This window comes from Canis lupus, chromosome 11 (assembly GCF_003254725.2).
Source record: "Canis lupus dingo isolate Sandy chromosome 11, ASM325472v2, whole genome shotgun sequence".
In the NCBI taxonomy this organism is placed as follows: Eukaryota; Metazoa; Chordata; class Mammalia; order Carnivora; family Canidae; genus Canis; species Canis lupus.
In genome coordinates, this window is record NC_064253.1 from 10,303,696 (window position 1) to 10,329,123 (window position 25,428).

Genomic DNA, 25,428 nt, shown 5'->3' on the forward strand with positions numbered 1-25,428 from the left:
AATGCTGCATTATCCTTCTTTGCCATTTCTTTGTCCCTAGTCTGTAAAACTACTCATTTTGTCTCTCCCTTTATCATCATTTTTATTTCTTTTTACTTATTTGTCTGTGTGCTAATATCTGTATTAGCTCTTTACATCCATTACCTTGTCTCCTTATAATATTCTCCATTTTTTTTCTGGGGGACACTTTCCCCCCAACTCCTTGTCAACATGTTTTAGGCAGTCTGATTGTATTGAGTGGTAGCTTCTGAAAAACTTTTAAACAGAAAGCTGGTACACACTTTTGTCTGAATTTTTCTTCCTTTGTTCCATCCAGCTGCCAAGAATGTAGATTTGATGGCCAGAGTTCTTGCTGCCAGTTTGTACAATTAGTATGAATTGGCTATGTCAGAGATGGCCAAGAGAGATGCCTAATAGAAACACAGTCCTCGAGGGCTTTGTTAATGAGAGCTGCCATATCAGCCCTGATCTGCCTCAAGACTTCCATGTAAGAAACAAACTTGTAATTTATCTTTTTAACAGCACTGTGATTTGGGGACTCTTACTCACTTAGGAACTGAATCTTAATAGATACAGGTGAACATCCATTCTAATCTCAAGATGGAGCATGTGACCTGAGACTAAACCAAAGAGCCTATCACATCCCTAGGTTTTAGGGGAACTCATGCACTAAAATAATATTCTACATAAAATCTATGTAAAATAGTATATTTGTAGCTATCTCAAGAAACTTAATTTGCTATAAAAATTTGGTGAATGAAGTACAGAGATACTGTTATTCTGACAAAAGGTCTTAGTATGTTTTGGTTTAAATATCAAAATCTAAATGAGCTTGGGCCAAGTCTTCCTTCATGGAAGGACTGCATATGGTTTCAAGGGATGGCACTGAATAACGTCAGGATTGTGCAATTAAAACAAATATTTAGGCAATCATGAACATTCTTTTTGCAGGCATTGAAAACTATAATTAACATAGTCTGATGCAATTCTAACAAATTCTGGGATTCATGATTTGTAGAAAACTATGATATTTGGTGCCTAACTGCATGACACATTTTGTGACAAAGTATTACCGATCAAGCTAAATAATCTTCATTCAAGCTGGCACTCAATCCTTCTGGGTCTCTTGCACAAATGTCACAATCACAGTGTCTTCTGCTTGGTTAGTGAGAAAGAGAATAAAGAAGTTAGAAGCTTGTAAGGCTTCTAACAAAATTTAAAAAGTAAAAATAAAAATAGTAATAATAATAATGACAGGAAATGTTAGTTTTATTATTAACAATCTTCAATTCTCAGTTATTAAGTGCAGCTCAAACAATTTATCGAGCCATTGGAGTGCTACTAAAAAATACATAGGGAATGTCTGATTGGTAGATTTCAAATAATCATTACTGAGAGTCATAAAGATATTTGACCAATACTGAATTGTGCATGCCCTATCTCAGGAAATATTGTATATATTCCAGATAGAGCAGTAAGCAAAACAGACAGAAGTCTTTACAATTTAATGATGGGATCAATGGGAAAGGAGCTAAGTCCGATTTTAGGGGAGCTGGGTAAGGGTGAGGAGAGGAGGAAGCAGAAATATGCTTTTCTGAAGAGAAGAATGCTAATCTCTTTGGTTTTGACCAGTTAAAGGGAAGGAAGAAGAAACAGTGCTTCGATGCCTCTAAAGGTGAGAGAGTATTACATTTTGGGCAAAATTGTATCACATTGTATGACTGAAGCTTAGGCTCTACAAATAGGCCAGAACGGAGTACAACGGCAGACAACCATGTGAATTTTCCACCTTATTTAAATCTGAAAAGATTTATCCAAATCCAGAAAAAAGATAGGGCAACTGCAAGATGTTTCTATGCTTGTTTTCAATATTAACCTTAATTTTGAACTAATGCATCATTAATGAAAATCCTTGGAAATACGAACGACATAAAGAATCATAAAATAACATACTTCTGACACACAGAGGTATCCAGTATTTCAGCTCTAGCATATCTTATTCCAGTCCTTAAAACCTTTTCCTTAGTTGAACTAATTTTCAAGGTAGAATATTTTTATGACATGATACCAAAAAATGACCGTAACATTATTTAATGGCCACATAATAATTTAAGGTAAAGCTAAGTTCCTGCTCATTTTTAAAATTAATGTATATAGTTCCTTACCATAAAAAAACTAACAAATATATTTGTTATATATAATATATATATATTATATATATAATATATCCTATATTGGATATTTTATTTTTTCTGAAAGGTAACAAAGGCTTTTTTTTAAGATTTTATTTATTTATTCATGAGACAGAGAGAGAGAGAGAGAGTGAGAGAGAGAGCTGGACACAGGCAGAGGGAGAAGCAGGCTCCATGCAGGGAGCCCAACATAAGACTCAATCCTGGGTCTCCAGGATCACATCCTGGGCTGAAGGCAGCACTAAACCACTGAGCCACCTGGGCTGCCCGGATATAGGATTTTATACCAAAGCAAATATACTTAGAGACTGCAAAAAGTGTGCTCTTTTGACATTATCCCAGGACATGCTTTGAAAAAACAAAATAGGAAATGATCCAATAACAATTAAGTTTGTGAAATAATGCATATAATATTTTTTCGCCATGGAGAGTCTTTTAACAAAACAGCATTGAGATTTTGATAATCATGCCTCAAGGAAAACTAGTTGGATTTTCTTTGCCTTTCCTTTAATTACTTTATGACAAAACACTCTTTATATACTTGCTATTTATCTAAGTATGACATACTCCCCAGAATACTGTATTAAAGAACCAAAAAAAGAAAAAAAAGCAAACTAAGATGAAGTAAAAATTACTTAGGATATTTTAAATATCCCAATAAAAGTATATTCTATAGACCTCTTAAAATATTTTTCTAGAAATAATGCATGCTAATATTAAAAAATGCAAACAAGACAGGGGCCCCTGGGTGGCTCAGTCAATTATGTGTCCAACTCTTGGTTTTGGCTCAGGCCATGATCTCAGGGTAGTGATATTGAGCTCTGCATGGGCCTCTCAGTCTGTGCAGTGGGAGTGGAGCCTGCTTACTAGTCTCTGTCTCCTTTTCCCTCTGTCCCCTGCTCATGAATGCATGCAGCTCTCTCCCTCTCATAAAAAAAAAAAAAGAAAAAAGCAAACATGACACACAATCAGAATTGCATTTCTTCAACATATCCTAAGTTCTGTCATAAGAAATCACCATCATTAACATCTGAGGAACACTATATGTACCATCTCCAACTCACATATGCAGATATAAGGGCAGGTAAGAAGATAGATAAATAGATCAATAATAGAGTTATAGATAAGTAGATGGCATTTAAATTTTGCATTGGGTGGTATTCTATATTTAAGAAGTATTCTAATTAACCTAATTTAACAGAAGCAATACATACTTCGTGTAACCTAAACAAATTGGTAAGTTGCAAGTCAATGTTTCTTAAACACATAAAATATTTCATAAATCCCTATAAAGTTAGGATCAAATTTAGATACAAACTGAGTTTTAAGTCTTTTTTCTAAGTAGGCTTCACACTCAGCATGGAGCCCAATGCAGGGCTTGAACTCACAACCCTGAGATCAAGACCTGAGCTGAAATCAAGAGTGGGATTCTTAACCAAATGAGCCACCCAGCACCCTAAGAGTTCCAAGTCTTTTTAAAACTACATAATTAGACTTCAAAAATATACATTTCCTAATTGCAATAAAAGATGAAGGAATTAGCTTGCTTCAACTTCTTTCTACTTTAACTAGATTACAAAGTATTGGAATGAATTTTTCTTGAGATCAGTATGGTACTTCATTGGGCAGATTATACACTCTATTTCAAGGAAAATTTCCCCTTACATCTTTGAATATTTTTGTGTTCCACATATTCAAAACTCCAATTATACTTCCTCTCCTTGACTATTTCCACCTATAGTCTTTTTTATGTCTTTATTGGCTTTCTTCATAAGTAATTTCCTCAAGCCTATATAGTGGGTTTTCTATTATTTCTGTTTTTATTTTATTTTTATAATATTGTTATCACTCTCTTTGTAAAGAGAGGTTTATTTATTTATTTATTTATTTATTTATTTATTTATTGTAATTGCTTTGCAATTTGAGGAATGATTTATCTGAAATCCTGTTTTCCCTTCACAGGTAAATTCTTCCATAATGTATGCTACGTATATTTTACTTCTTTTATAGTTTCTATTCATAAAGCCACATGTTTTACTCTCCTCCCTCCATTGTGGGTTATCTTTAAAAGATGGCAGTCTGTACACTAAAAACTGTCAAATGAGTAGATAAGGGAACAAGAAAGGGAATGAGCTCTAACTTGGAATGATATTGATTGGAATATCCTTTTACCAAGTCTGATATTTCTTTTTGGTACAAACCAATCCCCCTTCCACACGCCTCCGAGAGTAGGTGTTGAAGCAGTAGTGAGTTGGTGGAGCTTATAGTAAATCTCCTTGAGACACAGCACTTCATGTTGAGACCTGGTGACAGATGCTTCCTCTCCTTTGTTCATTCCTCTTGACATTCAGGACTCTCCTTGGCAGAGAAGGTTCAGCTTTGGAAAATGGTTTTTGTTGGGTTTCTTCTGCAGCATCATATTTACTGCCAAGTTGTGAGACTGAATTAAATTTCCACGAGGATGTGTTTGGATGCTGTAGTGGCCCATCCTAGAGCTCAGATCTTCTCACCACACTATAAATATGATGAGGTAAGTTTCTTTTTTATGGATGCATTGTGCTGCTTCATTTCGCAGGTAGTGGCCAGAACCACTCGCAGCATGTTTGGGCTGTGGCACAATATTGCCTCATAGGGAGCACTGGTCATCAATAGATTTTGAAGGAGGAATAGAAGATTTAAAAGCTCTCTATTCTGACATTCATAACTGGAAAAATGATTTTATGCTTATAATCTTTAAAATATTGCAGGTGTATTTAAGGTGTGTATGCAAGGATATGCAAGGATACTTTAGGTATTATCAGAAAGGATTCAAGTCTATTTGTTTATTCTTAACTTAGCTAACATTTCTAACATCCTTAGTCTGTACCATGAACTACATGAATTACCAGAAAATGCAGAAACGAACTCTTCATGTTGTGATCATGGGGCTCACAAATCCAGTAACAAGACAAATACAGATAAATAAGCAAATAAAATGCAGTGTGTGTGTGTGTGTGTGTGTGTTTCTAGGCCACACATACTCCAATAGAGGTAAAAGAACTCAGGGAAGGGAGCAAATGACTTGTTTAGCATTACAAAGAGAAGCAGATATCTGAATTGTGGCTTAAAATGTTGATGGTAATTTATGAAGCAGAGGTGGGCAGGGGGAGCTCATGAGAAAACCGTGTGCACAAAGAAAGGCAGGAAGTCCTAAGATCTCTCCATTTGTTGTGGGGCAGCAAGCACCACTTTGTTTCTAGAAGACAGGGTCCATGTAAGAGGGACACAGGTGAGTTTGGATAGGTAGGCTTGCTGGGGACAAGATCATTAAGGACTTTGAGTTTTACCCATAAAGAAATAGGGGATAATGCAGGACATCATTTTGAGATTCCAACGAACTATGAGATGCAAGACTGACCCATTCCATCATACAGTCTTTCTCAAGATTGGATGCTAATTTCCTAATTCTGCAGTTTCTAAATAACATATCATCACAGCTTCACCTCTATCCTGCCAGGCATACCTACTCATACTGAACAACTCTATTATATCTTAATGCTACTCAGATACCATAATATGAAAGGATTTCTATTCCATTATTTCATTAGCCTCACAGCAATATATAAATTATCCCTACTCAAGACCACAGTGGTAGGCAATGTCTGAACAATGTCTGTTCTTGAACTGTTTTATTACTCTTAGGTTAAGTTTGCCAAATATGTGTTCCTTTCCAACATTCTTCAGGTTTAATAGAAGTCCTAAGAAATGTAATTTGCAAACAGCTCTTACTGCAATCATTTCATTTCTTCCAAATAATTTTGCAAACATTTATTTCTTGTAATTTCCTGCTCATAAAATCCCAGGTGGATTTGGTAGATGAAGTCTATTCTTTTCTCCATACCTATTAAACCAGGACTATGAGTTCTTGAGGGTTAGGTTTTTGCTTCAGCTTCTCCAAGTGTTCAATCAGAGAGAGAATCAGAAAGTTGCTAAATTCAATTTATTCTTTTGCAAAATTATGGATAGTTTCCAAGGAGTGAGAGAATAAGCAAATGGTGGCCAAAATATTTTGGAGAAATCCCAGGATGAGCAGAATGTGAGTAAAGTGTAAAAAAAAAAAAAAAAAAAAAAAGTAAAAATAAGCAGTATTAAGGAAAGATTTAGTAATTTTACAATACCTCGCCCTGGTTCTTTAAAAGTTTTTCTACAATGATATTGTGTGACTCTACTCTTCTGCAAAGACTCATCTATGTCTATTGGAAACAAAAATATGGGAAAATTTATTGTATAGAGTGGAAATCACATATTGTATGATTTCATTTCTAAGAAATGCCAAAATGAAAGAAATCCATGGAAATCAAAAGTAAATTGGCAGTTGTTTAGGGTTAGGAATGATACTGGGGTGGGGTGAGAAGTGACTTTTAATGGTATGGAGTTTCTTTTGAGGGTAATAAAATATTCTAAAATTAAATTGTGGTAATGGCTGCATAATTTGTTGAATATACTAAAAACTACTGGTTGTATGCTTCAAAATGGTGGTTTTCATGGGCTGTGAATCCTCTCAATACAGTCGCTTTTCAGAAAGTAGATGGCAAGAATCCAATTGTGATTTTTTTAATGCAAAGGATATATGAATTTTTCTAATGCAAAGGACATATACAAGAGGGGTGACACAATCGGATACAATGAGAACTGGGCTCAAGATGCCATATTGACTATTCCTTTTCCTTCTGTTTCTCTGAATAGTTCCTTTCTGATGACAAATTGCATCCAGTGACATCACAAGATTGTTAGGCTATTTTCAATCCCCCTTTGTGATTTGACCATTGTGAAAAAAGAAACTTCTAAACCCTGTGAAATCAAAACTATTTCTGGATATTCAGGGAGGTAAGACTGCTGAATTTAGAACTCAGATGACCAACATCTTCAAATCTTCAAATTTGAGGGCAAGAGGGTAGATCACAGTGTATTTGTGACCCTTTTCTTCACGTCCTTTCGGATACTACCCTTCCCTAGAAATGGAGTTTACATTGTTTTGGTGACTGTCAAGAACTGTGTCTGAAGAAGTTGTGAAATATACATTTTCTTACTGAAGAGTATCATCAGCACAGAACTTTGTGAGAGTCTGCTGTTTGAGCTGGCCGTCAGAAAACATGTTGCTCACTCCCCCAACACTAGGAGGCATCACAGGTCAACCATGTCTCTCAAGTACCTGCAATTTGGACTAAGATATGTTGCCCTGATAACAACGGAAGTCTCAGGGGCTTGAAGGTAGGGGTTTCAGCAGTCTAAAGAAGTGAAGGCTAGGTTTTAACCCTTTTCAGTGATATGCTCCTAATTCTTGCTATGGTCACGTTGAATTGTTGTTATCCAATCTTGATCACCTATTCCCAAAATATGAGCAAATGTGAGGTGATTAAATTGAAGAATAGTTACATAGATATTTTGTTTAATCAGTAGCTTTCACATCACCTTTTTTTTTTAAGATTTTATTTATTTATTCAGAGAGAGACAGAGAGACAGAGAGAGAGAGAGAGGCAGAAACACAGGCAGAGGGAGAAGCAGACTCCATGCAGGGAGCCCAATGCGTGACTCGATCCTGGGACTCCAGGATCACGCCCTGGGCCAAAGGCAGGCGCTAAACCACTGAGCCACTCAGGGATCCCCTCACATCACCTTTTAAAACATTTACTCACTCTTAGTATTCTGATCTTTAAGATAAAGCAACTACTGATAGAAATGGTGACTTTATGAAGACAAAATAAGAAAAAATAAAACTTAAAATACTTTGAAATGACATGCTGAAATTAAGCATTCTATACTCAAAATTTGTTATTAATCTGAATAATATTGAACTATTTTTGGGGGGAGGGGGGAATCCCTCAGTGGCTCAGTGGCTCCATGGCGTGATCCTGGAGTCCTACATGGAGCCTGCTTCTCCCTCTGCCTGTGTCTCTGACTCTCTCTCTGTGTGTGTCTCTCATGAATAAATAAAATCTTTAAAAATAATAATAATAAATAAACTCATTTTTTAAGAATTTTACTAGTATACAAAAGCACCATTTGGTCAATCACAGCAGTATCTTTCAAGTTCATTCATTTCATCAAATATTTCACTAGCTTCTACTGTATACCCATCTCCAGAATTGAGCTGTTAACAGTCTTGGGGGAAAAGAAGACTTTTGTACTTTTTGAGGATTTGAGATGCTAGAACACCATTGAAATGGAAGATTCAGTTTAATCTGATTAGTTCAAGAAAGAATTTATTTTAAAAAAAAGGGAGGGGAATTGAGTTGAGTATTTAAAATGGGTAAAAACAAAACACACCCCTTAGATAATGAAAATGTCGCCCATATAGGTAGCTGTTATTTGCAATGCATATATCATATGAAAGACTCACTCAGACTATATTTAAACTTCTATGTATCTTTGAAAAAGATTGAGATGATGAAACAGAAAAGTGGGAAGGGAGTTGAGGAGGTACTTCACAAAGGAGGAAAACCCAATGGCCAAAAGATAATTGTTTTTAAAAATGCTCAACTTCATTAAGCAGCAGATAATGCAGCTGAAGAACATACCATGATGCCAATTCATATATGTCAGAATCGATGAAACAAGACGGGCAATGCCAAATTCTTGGAAGGATGTGATACAATCATAACTTTCATATACCACTGATGTAAGTATACATTCGCATAGACATTTTGTAAAAACTATTTGAAGTATCCATTAAAGTTGAAAATACAGATACACAGACTCATTGATTCCATTATTAGGTTTATATTGAGCACAGAGACAGTTTTACCAAAGTGCAAGTATTAGAATGTTTATAGTGTCACAATTTATAATAACCCCAAACTGCAAACCGTACTATTAATGATGCCTGTTGACACTGAAATGAATAAATAATAGTATTATTTTAATAATAGCAATATATACCAATAAGAAGAAAAATCGAAACTACTTACAACATGAATGAATCTCAGAGACATAATGTCAATTGCAAGAAGTTATGAAAGACTATATACTTACCTTGCTGTGTATATAAAGTACAAAACAGATAAAACTAACCTGTGCCATTAGAAATCAAAAAAGCAGTTAACTTGAGTGTGAGAGTGATGAGTGACTCAAAAGGAACATATGGGGCTCTGGAAAGGCTGGTAATGATCTATTTCTGGATCTCAGTGCTGGCTACACAGTATGCTTAGTTTGGGAAAAGCCATCAAACTGTAAACTGATGATACATGCACATTAATAGATGCATACTGTAACTAAATAAGGATTTTTTAAAATGAGGTAAAAGAGGTCTAGAAAAAAGTAAGATTACTTCTTTATTAAGAGGTACTTTTCAGTCACATATTTTCAGAAAAAAAATGCTTTCTTAAATGAAAATAAAGTTGAAGAAAAAAGATGAAAAGACAGAAGTTTAAACACTAAAAAATGTCTCCAGAGCTGGATTTTTTTCACAGTTTATATAACACAATCTGCTTAAGCCGATCTATCCTAAACGGCCTTTCACCACCATGACAGTCCAAAATCAACAACTCTTATTTATATATGTAAGGTCATTCCAGGGGACATCTGAATCATCAAAGACGGACAAAGATGTGTTCAATTTCATTTATGTCAATTTGCTTAACTCTTCCGTCTTTGAACATCAGTAGAACCATGTGTGATAACTAAGGGAAAATATTTCAGATTATTTGCTTAAGTAGGTGGTCATGCAAGGGTCTATAGCCCACTATTTATATTTTAAACACTTGCTATTTTATTTTAGAACCATGTAATTTTCTTTTCTATTTTTCATGATGAATAATATTTCATTATACACCCTCCCAACACAGAATATTTGATGTCCATACATCACTTTAAAAACAGAGATAACTCCATGCCAAAAGACATGTCACTTATAAGGCTCAACTTCATTTTGCAACAGAAAATGCAAATAAAAAACACAGTATGATACTAATACATATGCATTAAAATAGATAAAACAAAGGATGGAGGATGCCAAGTTCTACCACAATTTCTTTATCCATTTATCTGTCAAGACTTTGTTGGTTTCCATGTCTTGGTTGTTCTAACACTGCTATGGATACCTTTTTGAGAAAATGAATGCCCTTCCTTATATTTATGCCCAGAAATGAGACTGTGTTCATTCTATTTTTAATTATTTGAGGAACCTCCATACTTTTCTTCAACAGTGGCTATATTAAAACTCTTCATGATAGAGAATTTAAAACAAAAGTTAGATCTCTCAATTCTCATTCTGTTTTAAAACCTGCCTAACAAACTATCTTCTATTTGTTAAAACTAGGAAAGCAGATGTCCAAGAGACAACATTATAGCCAGAGTATGCACACATCCACTCTTCCCTCATATTCTAAGTAGTAAACTTAAATTTAGAGAATGGAAACAACTAGTGAGAATAATGGAGTTAGGAAGAAGTAAAACAAATTTAAACAGGTCTCATTTAAAATGTTGGTATTTACTCTATACCATCTCTCCAAAGGAAAGGACATTGCATACATACGTCCTATGTTTTTTTAATTTCTGTCCCACCACCCAAATAAAATATTATTATCCTTATTCTACTGATGTGAAAACATAAACCAGAAATTATCCTGATATGGGCATCAGAGCTACTACTTGAACTTGAGTCAAAATTATTGGACTTCTAGGATAGCATCCCTACTCTAACATTCCAAGCAGCTTCCTGAGGAGTAGAGGAGTACGCTTCTCTGAATTTAGGTTTTTGAAATACAGTTGTGTCTGGACTTATTCACATTATATCTGACAGTGAGGAGTCACACCATTATAACTATTTTCCTTAAAGCAGAAAAACCATCAACTACACAGGACATTAATTACAGGGCATTGGGCAGCTCGGGTGGCTCAGCGGTTTAGCGCCACCTTAGGCCCAGGGCGTGATACCTCAGTCCCAGAATCCGGTCCCATGTCAGACTCCCTGCATGGAGCCTGCTTCTCCCTCTGCCTGTGTCTATCCCCCCCTCTCCGTGTGTCTCTCATGAATAAATAAATAAAATCTTAGAGAAAAAAATTACAAGGTGTCATTGCTATAGGCACTTTTTAATGCATAGAAAAATCACTTAGTGTCTCTGTCACAAGGGGGAAAATAAAGCAAATAAAGAAAAAGAAAAAGTAACAGAAATGAAAGCCTTTGAAATTTTTTCATTGATAAAAATCAAATTTCTGGAAAGAAGTTTTGGTAGGAGCTTATGCCTTCTCCTGCGATACACTTCACAACAAAAGAAAAACATGTATCATGATAAAACTAGAAACATTTAAAAAGCCAATCAGGGAATTTCATATTTATTTTTAAATATTTATTTATTTATTTATTTATTTATTTTTAAATATTTATTTTTCATAAATAAAATAAATATTTTGACACTGGAAAATCTCAACTCTTTCAATACTATCTGAAGATATGCAGTTTCTTTTCCCTTCCCAACAAAAATTAAGAAATGAACATTAATACTGAATAACAGCAAGTCTAAAAGTCTATGTCTGAAGTTAACAGACATGCAAACAGATCCCTTTGTGTTATGTTTCGCTAAAGAATTAATGTAAACCAGTATACCAATTAATAATTTTCTTTTATTAAACCAGGATGATCAAAATCAGAGTAAATAAACACAACGAATGATATGCAGTAGACATTTCAAACATTAAGGGAATGGTTAAAGTTCTCTTTGATAATCTTTTCCACAACCAATGGTGAAATGTTTTCTTAAGCCAAAGTGAGGCTAGGTGCTAACAGACAAAGCAAACTCACTATGATTTTCTTATGATTTTGAATGTCTATTCTAGCTTTTCTCACAGAGCTGATGGGAGAAATCAGAAGTACAAAGAGATTAAGCAGAACAAATGGTAGGCACATACACTAACAAAGACACCCACTAGCCTACGTTGACACATAAACCCCCCACAAATACTTATGGTACTGAATTTTGTTGCTTCCTCCATTTCTTTACACTCAATGGAAAACAAAAATTCAAAGTATAGAAACTAAAATTAGACTTTAGATCATTTAAACCTAAGACCTTGGAATAAATTGCCTAGGAGATAAAATTTGAAGAAATTGTTAATACAAAACAGAAAGGTATTTTCAATTAGCAAGATTTTGCACACACTAAATCCCATGTAGATTTCTCTGAAAAGTGGAGCTGATACAGTAAAGCCTTTATTACCTGTAACTCCAGGTGGAATAATTACATTTTGTTCTAGAAAGTTGTTTCAAAATTAGTCAGTAATTGGTTCTGGCTCTGGGAAAGGAACACATGAGGATATTTAGTTTTCAGCTAAAGGAAAAACATAAAACATTTTTGTTTTAATTTTCTATTTTTGTTATATTACTAAATCACTGGCGATGATATTGATGCGTCCAAATTTTTTCTTAAGGGGCCCTATTCATTAGAGGGGATGATATACCATCTACTGTATTACTGAAATGTGCAACAACATATGCATATCGTTTGTAAAACCATGCAATAAAGAAAAGGCAATAATTAAACTGAACACGTGGAAGAAAATCACTTGAATTTCAATATATAACCATATATCTCAAATTGGATATGAGATAAGTCCTTGAAAATTTAGGCATTACTATATTATGGTTGAATCTCTCTCTTTCTCAAATCTAGCTTTGAAAAGGCGATGAAATTAAGATTAGGTTGTTAGAATGAACCCTAATCCAACATAAATAGTATCTTTATAAAAAGGGGAAATTAGGAGACAGATATGTACAAAGGGAAAACATCGAGTGAAATTAAAGCAAAGATTAGACTGATGCTTCAATAAGCCAAGAACACCAAAGGCTGCCATCAAGCTACAAGCTTCTCTTCTCATAGCAGAGAATCTCCGTCACAGCCCTCAAAAGAGACCAACCCTGCCAACACTTTGATCTTGGATTTCTAACCTCCAGAACTGTGAGAAAACAAATTTTCATTGTTTAAATCACCAGGTTGTGGTACTTTGTTAAGAAGCCCTAGTTGACTCATTTGCCATACATTATTCAGTTTTCATAGTTTTACATAATATTCTTTTTCTGTTCCTGGATCCCACATTATATTGAGTTATCAGGCTTCCTTAGGTCGCTCTTGATTGTGATAATTTGACAGATTTTACTTATTTTTTTTCACCTTGACTGGAGAAATAATGGCCAGGTATTTTGTAGGATTCCCCACTATTGGCGTTTGTCTGGTATATTTCACGTGACTGGGCTGTTATTATGGGTTTTGAGGGAGAAGATCACAGTGGTGAAGTGCCTCTTTCTTCTTATCATAGCAACATGAGGTTTATTTACTATCAACATGATTTATCACTGTTGATGTTGACCTTGATCAGCTGGATGAAGGTGATTTGTCAAATGCCTCCATTGTAGTCCCACTCTTGTTTATCTTACTTTTCACACTATACTCTGAAAGGAAGCCATGTGCATCACTCACAGTTCACAAGGGATAAGCTATGCTCCCCTCCTGAGGGCATAGTATTTACACAAAATTATTTGGAATCATCTAAATGGGATTTGCCGGTTCTCCCCCACATATTTGCTTATTCAAACATTTCATTATATCAGTAAGGACTCATGAAAGTGTATTTTATACTTGGGGCTATAATCCAACAATAATTTATTTTATGATCCAAATTATTCTACTTTTGGCCATTGGAGATCTTTCAGTTGTTTCCTGTGTATCTTTGACAGATCTGTAGAAATGTGATGTTTGTGTGTGTTTTACTTTCTGGCACTTCTAACCTTTCTGGCCTTCTAACCCATGCATATATACCTATTTGTAATTATTTTGATATGTAACCATCTGTGTACGTGTGTGTGTGTGCATGTGTGTGTATATATATATTTCTCGTGTGTATATATATATATATATATATATATATATATATTGTGTAGTGTGTGTGTATACACACACACACGATGTATATATACATATTGATGTTTCCAACTCCAATCCATTACCACATGGTCCTTTCAAACCTCCTCCCCTTGTTAATCTGTAAAATCCATTATAATAGTTAGAAACCTGGTTCCTAACATCCACCATTCACTTACTTAATCATTCATTTCTATCCTACATTTATAGCAACATCAGAATTAACTTGTATCTTGGTAGGAAACAACTTTATCAATTAAGTTCAGTGTATATGTGCAGTTCCTTTTGACCTTAGTCTTTGTTACTCCACTTGTATCCTAAGTTACTTGGTCATTGCCTTTTACACCCTTTCCGGTAAGAGAGCTTGTTTCACATACTTGTAATATACTTAGACTCTCTTGTCATAATGTACATTTTTTAAGACTTGATTTATTCATGAGAGACACAGAAATAAGCAGAGACATAGGCAGAGGGAGAAGCAGGCTCCATGCAGGGAGCCTGATGCAGGACTTGATCCCAGGACCCCGGGGATCATGACCTGAGTAGAAAGCAGATGCTCAAACCACTGAGCCACCAAGGTGCCCCCATAGTCTGCATTCTTGCATGAGACCTCTCAATCTTCTAAATAATCTTATATATTTCTATATATTAATTTTCATTCTTTGTGCTTTAAAGTTCTAGGAGTTCTGCCAAATGTATAATGTCTTGTGTTGACCATTATAATATCATACTAAATATTTTATCTTAAAAAAACACCCAAAACTTTGTTTCACTTATTCAACCTCAATCCCTCCCTCTGAGCCTCTGACAGTCACTTCTACTTTTATAATGTCTATATTTTTATGTTTTCCAAAATACTCTCTAATTGGAATCATACAGCATGTAGGCTTCTTAAATCTTTGTTTTCTATGTTAACAGTTGCTAGTATATTTTGGATACAAATCCTTTGAGATAAATGTTTTAGTAAGACTTTGAAGTAGCTCAAAACTTACCGGGGTACTATGAATTATAATGTATGTTTTAAAGGAAATTTTAAGAAATATTGCTATAAAAAAATCAATGAACAACTCTTCAATCATGTATTTTCTACTTATGCCAACAAAAATGTTTGAAGGGAAATATGCTCAAAACTTAAAATGTGTTATAGTATTATAGAAAAATGTATTATTTGACTAAGTAAAAACAAAGTTACCATTTTTCTCTGCCCTTTCTCATGCTCAACAACAGAATAAAAACAATATTTTAATTCCCTGAAGTGATGGTAGATAAAAGATGATAAATAATGAAATCAAAGACCTATTGCACTTCAGGCATGTAGCATGGAAACTAGCAAGAATAAGCCTCGATAAATATTTGCTCTTATTATTTTCACTTACAGTGAAAACCAATACTCACATGAAACATAATTTGAGACTATTGAACAATTTGCTCGACACATTTCATAATAAATAGAACCAATCTTCATTATTTCAGAATCAAATCTGATTCTATACAAGAGTTATTTACCTTAATGTGTAACTATAAATAACTATCTTCTAAAACATTACTAGGGCACTAGGTTAGTGACGTTAACAATGAACTTACCAGTAAAGTGGTTAAAATACAGTTTTCCATTCTAAGTTTATTTGAAATTATTCCCCCTCTGTTTAACTAGTAAATTTTAGATTAGTGATGAATTTCTGCTCCAATGCAGTTGTCAAAGCTTTATAGAATGATTATAAAATTGAAAATATAATTTTCTACAAGTTCTTTTTTTCCCCACTCAATCCAGAAACTAGAAATACCATTTTCACTCTGTGCCTATGATTCATGAACATTCTCAAAATCAAAACTGTAAGAGGTTTATATTTATAGTAAGTCAGACACTGTCAACTCCCAAGACATAGGATCTCAATTTATCTAACATCATTCTGTAATTAATTTATTTCATCTTAAATGAGAAATATCACAACCTTACATTTTGAGAACATTCATGTCAAAGGAGTTTTCATGATCATTCCAATGATGATAACCAAGAAATTAAGTTAAAATACTTAAGTCCTAGACTCCAAGCACTACTATTTCTCTTGTACTACTATACAGCCTAAGCAAAGCACTGGTGGAACCAGTTTTCACCCATGGCAAATTCTGCCTATCCAAAATATTTTTCAATTGCAATGATCTGTGAGCAACTGAAATTCATCAGATTTTACCTAAAATCGTCTCATTAATTCCTATTATTAACAACTAGCCTTAAGCTCTTTTACTTGTAAGAGACACAGTCTTAGAATGCTTTAAGTGACATGGTTTATTGTAAATTATACTAGGAAATAAGGGAATAGGCATAAGAAAGGCAGAGACAGCCTTCAATAGTTCATTATCATGAAGACTGAATTCCTGTATTTTTGTTTCTTTCTGCCTTAACAGAAAGACAATGATACCAATGATCCAAACTGAAGAGTGAATACTTACTAAAGACAAGTGCTGTGCTCTCTGCCTGACATTATTTCACCCAGAGACTTCATTTTGCAGATGAGAAAATGCAAAGTTAAAGAAGTATAGAAACTGCCAACTAACCCCAGTAGGGAATGGCAGACTCAGGATTTCAACCCTGCGGTTTCCCTCCAGCTTGTACTCTCTATGCCATTCTATTCTTCAGTTTCTCAATTTCCTACAGCATTTCCATCTAAAATAGTTTCACCTTCCTTTCTAGCTCAGGGCATCTGATTACTAAGCAGAAAGTTTTGACTCATATATTTTAATGCCACCCTTAGTCTTTTTATCGCCAGTGGTATGGAGTTAGTAATGAGATTAAAGATATTGTCTTCCTGCTGAAGGAGAAAACTCTTGTCTTCTGCTTGAGTTTTATTTATGTCAGACAACTAAAATGTAAGGCCATTTCTAAAAATATTCTGCTTTTTTTAAAGATTATTTATTTATTTATTTATTTACTTTTGAATGAGAGACACAGAGAAAGAGGCAGAGATACAGGCAAAGGGAGAAGCAGGCTCCCCATGAGAGCCTGACTTGGGACTCTATCCTGGGACTCTAGGATCACACTCTGAGCCCATGGCAGACCCTCAACTGCAGAGCCATGCAAGCATCCCTAAAAATATTTTGGTTAATAAAAATTAACTCACTTGAAACTAGTATCATATTGTTGGTTAACTAAATGGAAATTATATAAAAACTTGAAAAAACAAAACAAAAATAAACATGAACCTCATTTCAGAGTGCATATAATTATATAACTAAGAACTTTTTTCCTTAAATGAGAATATTAATAGTTTCTACTTGATATTGTAGTTGCAAGCATTGAATGAGATCATGTATGTGAATGCACTCTACACAGTGATTGCCACATAGTAGTTTGATGTAAATATCTCTTACATTTTCACCATCATCATACAAGATTGAAGTCTGACCCAAGTCAAATTTTAAAAAATATTTGAATTATAATATGTCTACATTAATATGTATAATTAGTATATATAATACACACAGTTGATCCTTGAGCAATGCAGGGGTTAGAGGTGCCAACTCCCTCCAAATTAAAAAACTACATTTAACTTCCCACTCCCCCCACCTAGCTATTAACATTGTACTGTTGACTAGAAGCCTTATGTATAACATAAACAGCTAATTACCACAGATTTTGTATGTTACATGTATAACATATTGGACTCTAACAATAAAGTTAGGAAAAAAAGGATTAAGAAAATCATAAGACAAAATACCTTTATAGTAGTGTACTACATTTATTTTTTTTTAATCCAAGTAGAACTGGACCCATGCACTTCAAACACAGGTTGTTGAAGGGTCAGCTATATATATGCATGTGTGTATGTATGTATGTATGTATGTATGTATGTGTATAGGTACATATGTATGTATGTATGTAGATATATCACTCACCACTCTTCATCTTGTTAAGTTTCTAAGATTCCATTATTTACTTTAAAATATCTAAATTTAGGGCAGCCCCGGTGGCGCAGCGGTTTGGCGCCCCCTGCGGCCTGGGGTGTGATCCTGGAGACCTGGGATCGAGTCCCGCATCCGGCTCCCTGCATGGAGCCTGCTTCTCCCTCTGCCTCTCTCTTTCTCTCTCTGTCTCTATGAATAAATAAATAAAATCTTTTAAAAAATAAAATAAAATAAAATATCTAAATCCATTCCAGCAATCAGATGCCCTTTGGCCAGCTTCTAGAACATGTTCATCCTGTTCTTCTCTCAGCTAAGTACCACTTCCACTTAAATGTTACCTTCTTACTTGCAGCATGTAAAAGAAACTTGAATCCCCTATGTCCTTATTTCCAACCATATCACTGTACTGAAATTATACTTCTACATGTGAGTGATTAATAGTCAAGTTCAAAGACCATCTTCTACTCTCTCTCCTTCTGGACTTCTTTAGAGCATTGGATGCATGTCAGTCAATTTCTCTTCAGCCTCGTGCATTTAAACACCTCCAAATCTACCCTGCACACCCGACTTACCTCTCACAAATGCTCTTTCATCACTTCTCTGCTGAAAATCATTAATTTTTCCTCACTGACTCATGAAAACATTTAAAAAAATCATTACTTGTTGCTACATTCTCCATCCTTCATAATGTTATCTGCACTCATAACATTCTCTGAATGAAGGAGACAAAAAGTGTTACACCATGATCAAATTTTTTAGCAGCATGCTTCCAGTTCTCTCTCTGAGAAAATATATAATTAGCCATTATTAGAACCTCCTCTTTCCCTCTCCCCTAGTTTTCTAACTGAAGCTTCTCAGTGACAACTTTGAGCTAAGTATTTGTATAATGACTGTTTCCCCTACTTGAGCTAACTTGACCTGCAGCCACAAATAAGCAGGAACATGTAACCAAATATCATTCTGAACAAGATTTAAGAGAAATCACATATTCATGACTTTGGACTGGTGAGTGAGTTCCATCTTAACTAACAGTCCGGGGATGATGACCTCACTAATCCTTGGTCTCAAGAATGACTATAATTTCCCAGAGGGTATATTCTAATGTTTAGTTTGTTTGTTTTTTTTATTCTAGATCTCACTAAGTTAGTTTGATCTAAGCACAAAGAGGTCTAGTCATTGCAAAGATAGAGCAAGAAGATATTTTCAAAGTGTAAGCAGATAGAACCTCACTGTCCCTCTGAGCATTCCAATTAAACACAAAACACAGGTTTCCAAGGAGCAAGATTTTCTGTTATTCTATGTTATTTCCATTCTTTTAAGAACTCCACATTATTTTTACTGCTATCTAGTTTTTAATTACAGTTTTCCAGGTCTAATTTGGAATTAATAGACATTCTTAACTTCACCGAGGTCTGTCTTGTCTAATATTGCTCCAGAATAGGCAATTCTTCTTCAAAATGATACATTTTCTTGTTGGAATTTTCTTTAATAAAAAAAAAAGGAATTTTCTTTAATGGCTTCCTGTAACAAAATCTTAAATGATGCATGACTATGGTCATTTTAACAGTCTTAAATTAGCATTGATTTGTCTACATCTATCAAAAGATTTACATTAAAATATTCTAAACTTTGTTGGGAAAATCCAGTTCTTCTTGGCACTTGAAAAATTTCAATGCTATGGGGGGAAATCTTGAAGTCATCTAACTAAAAGAAAAGTGGACTGAAATACTAGACAATTCCATGGAAATAAACTTACATGACTATTTTACGAGTAAATGGAAAAAAATAATTAAAGCCCATGTTTGGATATATATTAGCATAGGGTACTAATTCATCCCCTTTAAAAAGCAAAATGGTATTAGTAATTCCATACCATTATTCAATTGATTCTATCTGGTTTTCTTTCTTTCTTTCTTTCTATTTTATTTATTCATGAGAGACACAGAAAGAGAGGCAGAGACACAGGCAGAGGGAGAAGCAGGCTCCATGCAAGGACCCCAATGTGGGACTTGATCATGCCCTGAGCCAAAGGCAGATGCTCAACCTCTGAGCCACCCAGGCATCCCTCTGGTTCTCTTTTTTTTTTTTTTAATGATTTTTTTTTAATTTTTATTTATTCATGATAGGCACACAGTGAGAGAGAGAGAGGCAGAGACACAGGCAGAGGGAGAAGCAGGCTGCATGCACCGGGAGCCTGACGTGGGATTCGATCCCGGGTCTCCAGGATCGCGCCCTGGGCCAAAGGCAGGCGCTAAACCGCTGCGCCACCCAGGGATCCCTGGTTCTCTTTCTTTTTAAATGCCCTCATAAACTTCTAAGATCAGAGAGAAAGAGTGTATGTTCTCAACTGGAGTAGCCCTAATCAAGAATATTTTATTTAAAATTACTTTTCTGGATTTTGAGGCAATATATCTGCACAAAAGTGAAATTTAGACTATTAAAGTGGCAATGAATATGGCAACAGGTTTAAAGTGTGGGTAGCTTTGGATTCTACAGTTTGAATTTTGGTGTAAATTATATCAGGGATGAATTAATAACTTGCCTTACCAGGCTCTTACATAAAGATTTGAAAAAATAAAAAGTTAAGACTGAATATATTTTTCCAAGTTACTCTTTGACCACTCAGTTAACAGTTTGTTTCAAATTCCCACAAAAAATATGTAATGAAACAAAATTTTGCTGCTAAATACTTTGCTATAGAAAGTTATTAAATTTTTCATAACAAAAATTAATGAAAAATGATTTATATCATCATCTATGTTGATTTGTATGCATTTTCTCTGGCTTCAAACATTCTAATTTTCACTGCATCATGAGAAGAGAGGAAGAGGCTACGGGAGAAATTTTTCAGAGATCTTTTCTCAACAATGAGTACATAGAAGGCTATGTAAGAAAATTTGACTTTAAATTAGACTTTGGAAAATTCAAACTTGAAACTACCCTCCGGTACCTTTCCACTATTTATATCCCAGAACAAAAAATTCAGAAGAGCAACATTGCATATGTAGCTTCCTTTGTGTAAATACTTTTTGGTGACATACAGAGTCCCGTCCAGCTATTGTTGCTGCTTGAAGACAAATTTTTAGAGGCATCTGGATGGCTCAGTTGGTTAAGCATCCGCCTTTGGCTCAGGTCATAATCCCATGGTTCTAAGATTGAGCCCCATGTCCAGGCTTCCTGCTTGGCAGGGATTCTGCTTCTGTTTCTGCCTCTGACTCTCCCCTTCTTGTGCTTTCTCTCTCTCTTACATAAATAAATACATAAAATCTTTTTTTAAAGAAAGAAAAAGAAATTTTTATAATTTAAACATAAATATGTTCTCTAGTAGTAATGTTTTTGCATTATAGAGGAAATCAGTGGTATTCCTATCACTTTCAGAACAAGATAGGAAAAGCTTAATGAAAATTTTAGACACATAGCTTCACAATCTAAAATAAATTCTTTAATTACACTGACTATAATTTTCTGAATTGTGTCATTGTTTCTTTAATTTTCTACATCTCAATTAAAATGATCCAAACTCAGTTTCAAATTTCGGGTCAAATTGATTAAAAACGGTCTTTTTTGTTTAGCTTTTTCTTTTTTAAGATAAAAGAAAATTATGGTTCAAAGTGATTTAAATGTTAATAGCATTATGTTATTTCTTTGCACTATTCAGACGAAGAATATCATAAATAACTGCCATTGGATGAAAGATCTTTTAAAAAAATTTTTATTGGAGTTCAATTTGCCAACATTTAGCATATCGCCCAGTGCTCATCCTGCCAAGTGCCCCCCTCAGTGCCCATCACCCAGTCACCCCAACCCCCCGCCCACCTCCCCTTCCACTACCCCTTGTTCATTTCCCAGGGTTAAGTGTCTTTCCTGTTTAGTCACCCTCACTGATATTTTCACTCACTCTCTCCTTTCCCTTTATTCCCTTTCACTAATTTTTACATTCCCCAAATGCATGAGACCATATAATGTTTGTCCTTTTCCTACTGACTTATTTCACTCAGCATAATGCCCTCCAAGTTCATCCATGTCGAAGCGAATGGTGGGTATTTGTCATTTCTAATAGCTGAGTAATATTCCATAGACCACATCTTCTTTATCCATTCATCTTTTGATGGACACCGAGGCTCTTCCCACAGTTTGGCTATTGTGGCCATTGCTGCTATAAACATCGGGGTGCATGTGTCCCAGGGTTTCACTGCATCTGTTTCTTTGGGGTAAATCCCCAGCAGTGCAATTGCTGGGTCATAGGGCAGATATGTTTTAACTCTTTGAGGAACCTCCACACAGTTCTCCAGAGTGGCTGTACCAGTTCACATTCCCACCAAAGGTGCAAGAGGGTTCCCCTTTCTCCACATCCTCTCCAACATTTGTTGGTTCCTGCCTTGTTAATTTCCACCATTCCCACTGGCATGACGTGGTATCTCATTGTGGTTGTGATTTGTATTTCCCTGATGGCAAGGAATGCGGAGCATTTTCTCATGTGCTTGTTGGCCATGTGTATATCTTCTTTGGAGAAATTTCTGTTCATGTCTTTTGCCCATTTCATGATTGGATTGTTTGTTTCTTTGCTGTCGAGTTTAAGAAGTTCTTTATAGATCTTGGATACTAGCCCTTTATCTGATAGGTCATTTGCAAATATCTTCTCCCATTTTGTATATTGTCTTTTAGTTCTGTTGACTGTTTCTTTTGCTGTGCAGAAGCGTTTTATCTTAAGTCCCAATAGTTCATTTTTTGCTTTTGTTTCCTTTCCTTGCCTTCATAGATGTATCTTGCAAGAAATCGCTGTGGCCAAGTTAAAAAACGGTATTGCCTGTGTTCTCCTCTAGGATTTTGATGGATTTTTGTCTCACATTGAGATCTTTCATTCATTCTGAGTTTATCTTTGTGTATGGTGTAAGAGAATGGTCTAGTTTCATTCTTCTGCACGTGACTGTCCAATTTGCCCAGCACCATTTATTGAAGAGACTTTCTTCCAGTGGATAGTCTTTCCTGCTTTGTCAAATATTAGTTGACCATAAAGTTGAGGGTCCACTTCTGGATTCTCTATTCTGTTCCATTGTGCCAGTACCACACTGTCTTGATGAACACAGATTTGTAGTACAACTTGAAATCAGGCATTGTGATGCCGCCAGCTATGGTTTTCTTTTTCAATATTCCCCTGGCTATTCAGGGTCTTTTCTGATTCCACACAAATCTTAAGATGATTTGTTCCAACTCTCTGAAGAAAGTCCATGGTATTTTGATAGGGATTGCATTAAACGTGTACATTGCCCTGGGTAGCATGGACATTTTCACAGTATTAATTCTTCCAATCCATGAGCATGGAATATTTTTTCATCTCTTTGTGTCTTCCTCAATTTCTTTCAGAAGTGTTCTGTAGTTTTTAGGGTATAGATCCTTTACCTCATTGGTTAGGTTTATGCCTAGGTATCTTATGCTATTCGGTGCAATTGTAAATAGGATTGACTCCTTAATTTCTCTTTCTTCAGTTTCATTTTTAGTGTATAGTAATGCCACTGATTTCTGGGCATTGATTTTGTATGCTGACACACTGCCGAATTGCTGTATGAGATCTAGCAATCTTGGGATGGAGGCTTTTGGGTTTTCTACGTACAGTATCATGTCATCTGGGAAGAAGGAGAGTTTGACTTCTTCTTTGCCAATTTGAATGCCTTTTATCTCTTTTTGTTGCCTGATTGCTGAGGCTAGGACTTCTAGTACTATGTTGAATAGCAGTGGTGACAGTGGACATCCCTATCACATTCCTGATCTTAGGGGAAAGGGTCCCAGTGTTTCCCCATTGAGAATGATATTTGCTATGGGCTTTTTGTAGATGGCTTTTAATATGTCGAGGAAAGTTCCCTCTATCCCTACACTCTGAAGAGTTTTGATCAGGAATGGATGCTGTATTTTGTCAAATGCTTTCTCTGCATCTATTGAGAGGATCATATGGTTCTTGTGTTTTCTCTTGCTGATATGATCAATCATATTGATTGCTTTATGAGTGTTGAACCAGCCTTGCATCCCGGGGATAAATCCCACTTGGTCATGGTGAATCATCTTCTTAATGTCTATGGGATCCTATTGGCTAGTATCTTGTTGAGAACTTTTGCATCCGTGTTCATCAGGGATATTGGTCTATAATTCTCCTTTTTGGTGGGGTCTTTGTCTGGTTTTGGAATTAAGGTGATGCTGGCCTCATAGAATGAGTTTAGAAGTACTCCATCTCTTTCTGTCTTTTGGAACAGCTCTAGTAGAATAGGTATGGTTTCTTCTTTAAACGTTTGATAGAATTCCCCTGGGAAGCCATCTGGCCCTGGACTCTTGTGTCTTGGGAGGTTTTGGATGACTGCTTCAGCTTCCTTCCTGATTATCGGCCTCTTCAGGTTTCTATTTTTTCCTGTTCCAGTTTTGGTAGTTTGTGGTTTTCCAGAAATGCGTCCATTTCTCCTAGGTTGCCTACTTTATTGGCGTATAGCTGCTCATAATATGTTTTTAAAATAGTTTGTATTTCCTTGGTGTTGGTGGTGATCTCTCCTTTCTCATTCATGATTTTATTAATTTGAGTCTTCTCTCTCTTCTTTTTAATAAGGCTGGCTAATGGTTTAGCTATCTTATTAATTCTTTCAAAGAACCGACTCCTGGTTTTGTTAATCTGTTCCAAAGTTCTTCTGGTCTCTATTTCATTGAGGTCTGCCCGAATCTTCATTAATTCTCTTCTGCTGGGTGTAGGATCTATTTGCTGTATTTTCTCCAGCTTCTTTAGGTGCAAGGTTAGCTTTTATATTTGAGTTGTTTCGGTTTTTGAATGGATGGTTGTATTGCGATGTATTTTCCCCTCAGGACTGCTTTTGCTGTATCCCAAAGATTTTGAATGGTTGCATCTTCATTCTCATTAGTTTCCATGAATCTTTTTAATTCTTCTCTAATTTCCTGATTGACTCTTTCATCTTTTAGCAGGATGGTCCTTCAGCTTCACGTTTGAAATCCTTTCAAACTTCTTCTTGTGGTTTAGTTCTAGTTTCAAAGCATTATGGTCTGAAAATATGCAGGGTATGATCCCAATCTTTTGTTATCAGTTAAGACCTGATTTGTGACCCAGTATGTGGTCTATTCTGGAGAAAGTTCCATGTGCACTTAAGAGGAATGTGTATTCAGTTGCGTTTCGATGTAAAGTTCTGTAAATATCTGTGAAATCCATCTGGTCCAGTGTATCATTTAAAGCTCTTGTTTCTTTGGAGGTGTTGTGCTTAGAATATCTATCGATTGTAGAAAGCGCTGTGTTCAAGTCTCCAAGTAGAAGTGTATTATTATCTAAGTATATCTTTACTTTGGTTATTAATTGATTGATATACTTGGCAGGTCCCACATTTGGGGCATAAATATACCTGATTGTTAGGTCCTCTTGTTGGATAGATCCTTTAAGTATGATATAGTGTCCCTCT

General features: G+C 35.3%; 1 protein-coding gene and 1 long non-coding RNA gene across 2 annotated transcripts in view; one reads left to right on the forward strand and one right to left on the reverse strand.

Moving 5' to 3' along the window:
• The window catches only part of PRR16 (proline rich 16), a 308,319-nt gene that overhangs the window by 16,760 nt on the left and 266,131 nt on the right, over nt 1–25,428 (reverse strand). The window lies entirely within an intron of this gene.
• LOC118350200 (uncharacterized) lies at nt 331–8,847 on the forward strand. The gene is made up of 4 exons (XR_004803541.2): nt 331–487; nt 4,544–4,722; nt 6,918–7,442; nt 8,725–8,847. It is a non-coding gene; the product is annotated as an uncharacterized LOC118350200 (long non-coding RNA).